This window comes from Scyliorhinus torazame, chromosome 26 (genome assembly GCF_047496885.1).
Source record: "Scyliorhinus torazame isolate Kashiwa2021f chromosome 26, sScyTor2.1, whole genome shotgun sequence".
In the NCBI taxonomy this organism is placed as follows: domain Eukaryota; kingdom Metazoa; phylum Chordata; class Chondrichthyes; order Carcharhiniformes; family Scyliorhinidae; genus Scyliorhinus; species Scyliorhinus torazame.
Genome location: NC_092732.1, coordinates 18,609,199 through 18,616,510, shown reverse-complemented (window position 1 = coordinate 18,616,510; position 7,312 = coordinate 18,609,199).

Here is a 7,312-nt window from a genome sequence, read left to right as displayed (position 1 = left end):
TTTACTAATATTCATTCTATAATAGGGTGACCAGAACTGTACGCAGTATTCCAAGTGCTGCCTCACTAATGCCTTGTGCAACTTCAGCAAGACGTCCCAACTGCTGCATACAATGTTCGGACCAATGAATCCTTGCATACAGAATGCTTTCTTTAACACGCTGTCCACCAGTGAATCCACTTTCAAGGAGCTATGAACCTACCCCGAGATCCCTTTGTTCTATAACTCGCCCCCACTCCCTACCATTAACTGTGTAGGTCTTGCCCGATTCCATCTACCAAAATTCATCACCTCATGTTTATCTCAATTAAACTCCAACTGCCATTCATCAGCCCATTGTCGCAATTGAGCAACGTTCACTGCACTCCCCTTATCTACGTTCTTACCCCTTCCAAAACTTCAATCAAATTCGTGAGACATGATTTTCCACTCACAAGCCATCCTCACTGTCCCTAATCAGCCCTTCCCTCGCGAAATGAATAATCGGTACTCTTCAATTGATCCACATGATCCCAGCTTCCTATGCATGCCATGCCCTCCTTCTTGTTTTAGACTAGGGCATCAATATCCCGAGTCATCCAACGTTTTCTAGTTCTTTGTTTTAATAGGTTTACAGTACACAATTCATTTTTTCCAATTACGAGGAAATTTAGCGTGGCCAACCCACCAACCCTATAACCTGCACAGCTTTGGCGTGTGCGGACGAAACCCACGCAAACACATGGGAGAATATGCAAACTCCAGACGGACAGTGATCCATAGCCGGGATCGAATCGGGGACCTCGGCGCTGTGAGACAGCAGTGTGCCACTGTGCTGCCCTTAAGGTTTTCTACTTCTACCAGCTTGTCCATTCGTCGAAAAGATTTCCCTTGCCCCAATTTAGAATTTCAACTTTTGCGCCAGACCTATTATTCTCCATAGTTATCAAAAAAGTAATGAAATTATGGGTCACTGATCTCAAAGTGACCCCTCGCAGCAATTCCGTCACCGGCCCTTCATTATTTCCCAAGAGGATGTCTAGTTTTCCCCCTCTCAGTCGGGGCTTCCACGTAGTGAATCAGGAATTCCTCCTCAATACACTCAAATTGCTCTCCATCCAAGCCCCCAATGCTATGGCTGTCCCAGTTAGTGTTGGGAAAGTTAAAGTCCCAACTATTACCTTACTGTTTTCCTTGCAGCTATCAGTAATTTCCTTACATACTTGCTGCTCAATTTCCCGCTGACTACTTGGGGGCACGTAGTAGAATACTATCAAAGTGACCTCTCCCTTCTTATTTTTTGGCTCTAACCATATTGACTCAGTGGGCGAACCCTGGGATATACCCCCTCTCACTACTGCCTTGTTATTCTCCCTTATCAAAAGCGCAATCCTCCTCCTCTTACGTCCTGTTCTAGCTTTACGATAGCATCTGTACCCCGGAACATTGAGCTGCCAGTCCTGCCCCTCCCTTCTACATATTTCATTAAACTGTAATATCCCAGTTACATGGATCCATCCATGCGCTGAGTTCATGTGTCTTTCCCATCAGGCCTCGTGCGCTTAATTATATTCAGTTTAATCTAAGCCTTCTCTCTGCCCTGCTTTCGCAGACCATCTGTCCGATCATGTGGTGTACGCTCTCCCAATGTTGTATTTCGCTTAGGATTACTGGACCCATTCACTGATTTCTCCACAGTCTCTACTCTGTATCTTTTGATTTTAGATTTTGGTGTCTCTGCCTTTCACTTTTCCACTAACGGCCTTTTTTTCTGTCCCCGCGTTAATTCCTTCAGAATCCCTGCATCGGTTCCCATCCCCCTGCCACGTTAGCTTAATCCAACCCAACAGCAGTAGCGAACACTCCCGCGAGGACAATGCTTCCAGTTCTATCTGGCTGCAGACCGTTTGGTTTGTACTGGACCCACCTCCCCCAGCACCGGTTCCAATGACCCAGAATTTGGATCCCTCCCTCTTGCAGCATGTCTCAAGCTACGCATTCATCTTATCGATCGTGATATTCCTACTCTGAGTAGCACATGGCACTGGTAGCAATTCTGTTACTACATTTGGTGTCCTGCTTTTTAGTTTCAACCCTAACTCCCACAGACGTAGGAGACAGAGAGAGAGAGAACTGGAGGGAATGGCGATAAACAGTCAATGAGGTGAGGAAGCGGAATAAACCGAGAAAGAAAAATAGAGAACTGGAGGAAATCGAGAGAAAGAGACAGGCGGGGATGGGGGTTGGGGAGACAGAGAGAGAGAGAGAGAGATGGTAGGGCGAGAGAGAGAAGACCATAAGACATAGGAGCGGAAGTAAGGCCATTCGGCCCATCGAGTCCACTCCACCATTCAATCATGCCTGATTTCAACTCCATTTACCCGCTCTCTCTCCATAGCCCTTAATTCTTCGAGAAATCAAGAATTCATCAACTTCTGTCTTAAAGACACGCAACGTCCCGGCCTCCACCGGCCTCTGTGGCAATGAATTCCACAGACCCACCACTCTCTGGCAGAAGAAATTTCTCCTCATCTCTGTTCTAAAGTGACTCCCTTTTATTCTTAGGCTGTGCCCCCGGGCCCTAGTCTCCCCTGCTAATGGAAACAACTTCCCTACGTCCACCCTATCTAAGCCATTCATTATCTTGTAAGTTTCTATTAGATCTCCCCTCAACCTCCTATACGCCAATGAATATAATCCCAGGATCCTCAGACGTTCATCACATGTTAGGCCTAACACTCCTGGGATCATCCGTGTGAATCTCCGCTGGACCCGCTCCAGTGCCAGTATGTCCTTCCTGAGGTGTGGGGCCCAAAATTGCTCACAGTATTCTAAATGGGGCCTAACCAGTGCTTTATAAAGCTTCAGAAGTACATCCCTGCTTTTATATTCCAAGCCTCTTGCGATAAATGACAACATTGCATTTGCTTTCTCAATTATGGACTCAACCTGCAAGTTTACCTTTACAGAATCCTAGACTAGGACTCCCAAGTCCCTTTGCACTTCAGCATTATGAATTTTGTCACCGTTTAGAAAATAGTCCATGCCTCTATTCTTTTTTCCAAAGTGCAAGACCTCGCACTTGCCCACGTTGAATTTCATCAGCCATTTCTTGGACCACTCTCGTAAACTGTCTAAATCTTTCTTCAGCCTCTCCATCTCCTCAGTACTACCCGCCCCTCCATCTATCTTTGTATCATCGGCGAACTTAGCCACAATGCCCCCAGTCCCGTCATCTAAATCGTTAATATATAAAGAGAACAGCTGTGGCCCCAACACTGAACCCTGCGGGACACCACTCGTCACCGGTTGCCATTCCGAAAAAGCCCCTTCATCCCAGCTCTCTGCCTTCTGCCTGACAGCCAATCGTCAAGCCATGTTAGTACCTTGTCTCGAATACCATGGGCCCTTATTTTACTCAGCAGTCTCCCGTGAGGCACCTTATCAAAGGCCTTTTGGAAGTCAAGATAGATAACATCTATTGGCTCTCATTGGTCTAACCTATTTGTTATCTCTTCAAATAACTCGAACAGGTTTGTCAGGCACGACCTCCCCTTATTAAATCCATGCTGAATTGTCCTAATCCGACCCTGCACTTCCAAGAATTTAGAAATCTAATCCTTAACGATGGATTCTAGAATCTTGGCAACAACCGAAGTGAGGCTAATTGGCCTATAATGTTCCATCATTTTTCTTGTTCCCTTCTTGAACAGTGGGGTTACAACAGCGATTTTCCAATCCTCTGGGACTTTCCCTGACTCCAGTGACTTTTGAAAGATCATAACTAACGCCTCCACTATTTCTTCAGCTATCTCCTTTAGAACTCTAGGATGTAGCCCATCTGGGACCGGGGATTTATCAATTTTTAGACCTCTTATTTTCTCTATCACTTTCTACTTTGTGATGGCTACCATATTGAACTCTGCCCCCTGACTTTCCTGAATTGTTGGGCTATTACTCATGTCTTCTACTGTGAAGACTGACGCAAATAGTTCCTCAGCTATTTCCTTGTCTCTCATCACTAGATTACCAGCGTCATTTTGGAGCGGCCCAATGTCTACTTTTGCCTCCCGTTTGATTTAATGTATTTCAGTAAACTTTTACTATCATTCCTAATGTTACTGGCTAGCCTACCTTCATATTTGATCCTTTCTTTCCTTATTTCTCTCTTTATTATCCTCTGTTTGTTTTTGTAGCCTTCACAACCTTCTGACTTCCCACTACTCTTTGCCACATTATAGGCTTTCTCCTTTGCTTTGATGCATTCCCTGACTTCCTTTGTCAGCCATGGCTGCCGAATCCCCCCTCTGACAACGTTTCTTTTCTTTGGGATGAACCGCTGTACTGTGTCCTCAATTACTCCCAGAAACTCCTGCCATTGCTGTTCGACCGTCTTTCCCACGAGGCTCTGCTCCCAGTCGATTTTCGTCTGTTCCTCCCTCATGCCCCTGTAGTTACCTTTATTTGACTGTAACACTTTTACATCTGATTCTATCTTCTTCCTTTCAAATTGCAGACTGAATTCTTCCATATTATGATCACTGCCTCCTGAGTATTCCCTTACTTTAAGATCTTTAATCAAGTCTGGCTCATTACATAACACTAAGTCCAGAATGGCCTGTTCTCTCGTGGGCTGCATCACAAGCTGTTCCAAAAAGCCCTCTTGTAAACTTTCAATGAATTCCCTTTCTTTGGGTCCACTGGCAACATTATTTACCCAGTCCACCTGCATATTGAAGTCCCCCATGATCACTGTGACCTTGCCATTCTGACATGCCCTTTCTATTTCGTGGTGCATTTTGTGCCCCCGGTCCTGACCACTGTTAGGAGGCCTGTGTGTTTTTTTTGCCTTTGTGATTCCTCAACTCTACCCACACAGACTCCACATCACCTGACCCTATGTCGTTTAGTGCTATTGATTTAATTTCATTCCTAATTAACAAAGCAAACCCGCCCCCTCTGCCCACCTCTCTGTCTTTTCGATAGGTTGTGAATGCCTGGAAGTTTAAATGCCAGCCCTGAACCCCCTGTAACCACGTCTCCGTGATGCCTACCACATCATACCTGCCAGTCACAATCTGGGCCACAAGCTCATCTACCTTGTTCGGTGTACATTGCGCTCATTTAAATATAGCACCTTTAATTCTCTATTGACCGTGCCTTTTTGTTTTCTTAGTGTGGTGGACCTTGGTTTACTGAGCATTTCCATCCACTGTGTCATATTTTGTGAGATGGGGACTATCGTAACCTCTCCTGAGTTCTGTCTTTTCGTGCTTTTTGTATTCCTAAGCAGCTACCCTTCCCACTGATCACTTCACCTGTTGGCTCCCTGTCTTTCCCTTCACCCCAATCTCTAGTTTAAAGTCCTATTGACCACCCTATTTACTCTTTTCGCCAGAACACTGGTCCCAGCTCGGTTCAGGTGGAGACCATCCCAACGGTATATGTCCTCCCTGTCCCAAAACTGATGCCACTGTCCCATGAAAAGGAACCCCTCTTTCCCACACCACTCTTTCAGCCACGTGTTAACTTCCCTTATTCTTGCCTACCTATGCCAGTTTGAACGTGGCTCGGGCAGGAATCCGGAGATTATGACCCTTAAGGACCTGTTTTTTAATTTGAATACTAGCTGTTTATAATCTCTAAACAGATCCTCTTTCCTAGACTATGTTGTTGGTATCGACATGGACCACAACAACTGGATCCTCCCCCTCCCTCTCCAGTATCCTTACAAGCCGGTCAGAGATGTCCCGCACCCTAGCACCGAGCAGGCAACATACCATGCGGGATTCTTTATCCTGCTCACAAAGGATACTATCTATCCCCCTGATAATATAATCTCCGACAACTACAACTTGCCTATTTACAGAACGCACTGTTGATGAGATGACGGAGAGAGGGAGGGGTTGAGAGAGAGCAGAGACAGAGAGACAGACAGAGAGAGATAGAGAGAGAGATAGAGAAAAGTAAATGGAGGGGAGTGAGCGAAAAAGACAACTCTAGAGGCAGATAGATAGAGAGAGAGAGAGAGAGAGAAATGGAGATTATGGGAGATAAACAGAGAAGGGGTATAACCACAGAGATTAAGGGAGATATTCTCTTTCTCGCTCACTGTCACACATATAGACATACACACACTCTCACACGCACTCACACACACTTATACCCACACACTCACATTCACACATACATACATTCACACACATCGACATATACCTACACTCACACACATAGACGCAACCCCCCCCCCCACACACACACACACAGCCACAAATAGATAAACGTAAACACACCAGCACTCACACACACAGACACAAGTGTACAAACACCCACACAAACACACAAGCCCACACACACAAAAACAAACACATATGGCCAGGCGAACGCACCTCAACGAGTACAGACCGCAAATTCAAATAACACAGATGAATGCTCTTTCTGACCCTCTCAATTTCTCTATCTCTCTTATCTCATATACACACGCATCTCTACACATACGCAGAGACGCACACATGCGCACCAACTGAAAAAAAACTAACATACACACTCTTACACAAACACATCCATATACTATAAGACCAGAACATATAGGAGCAGAATTAGACCACTTGGCCCATCGAGTCTGCTCCGCCATTCAACCACGGCTGATATTTTCTCATCCCCATTTTCCTGCCTTCTTCCCATAACCCCTGACCCCCCCCCCCTACTAATCAAAAACCTATCTATTTCTGTCTTAAAGACATTCAGTGAATTGGCCTCCACAACATTCTGCGGCAAAAATTCCACAGATTCACCACCCTCTGGTTGAAGAAATTTCTCCTCATCTCTGTTTTAAAGGATCGTCCCTTTAATCTGAGATGTTGTCCTCTGGTTCTAGTTTTTCCGACAAGTGGGAACGTCCTCTCAACGCCCACTGTATCCTGGCTTCGCTATATCTTGTACGTTTCAATAAGATTCCCTCTCCTCCTTCTAAACTCCAACGAGTACAGACCCAGAGCCCTCAAACGTTCCTCATGCGACAAGTTCTTCTTTCCAGGTATCATTCTTGTGAACCTCCTCTGAACCTTTTCCAAGCCCAGCACATCATTCCTTAAATATGGGCTCCAATACTGCTCACAATACTCCAAATGGGGTCTGACTACAGCCTTAAAAGTGCATCCTCGGTCTTGTATTATAGCCCTCTTGACGTTAATGCTAACATTGCATTTGCCTTCTAAACTGCCGCCTGAACCTGCACATTAACCTCAACTGCTTCACTGGGCAAGGAATTGCAAAGATTCACAACCCTTTGAGTGAAGAAGTTCCTCCTAAACTCAGCCCTAAATCTACTTCC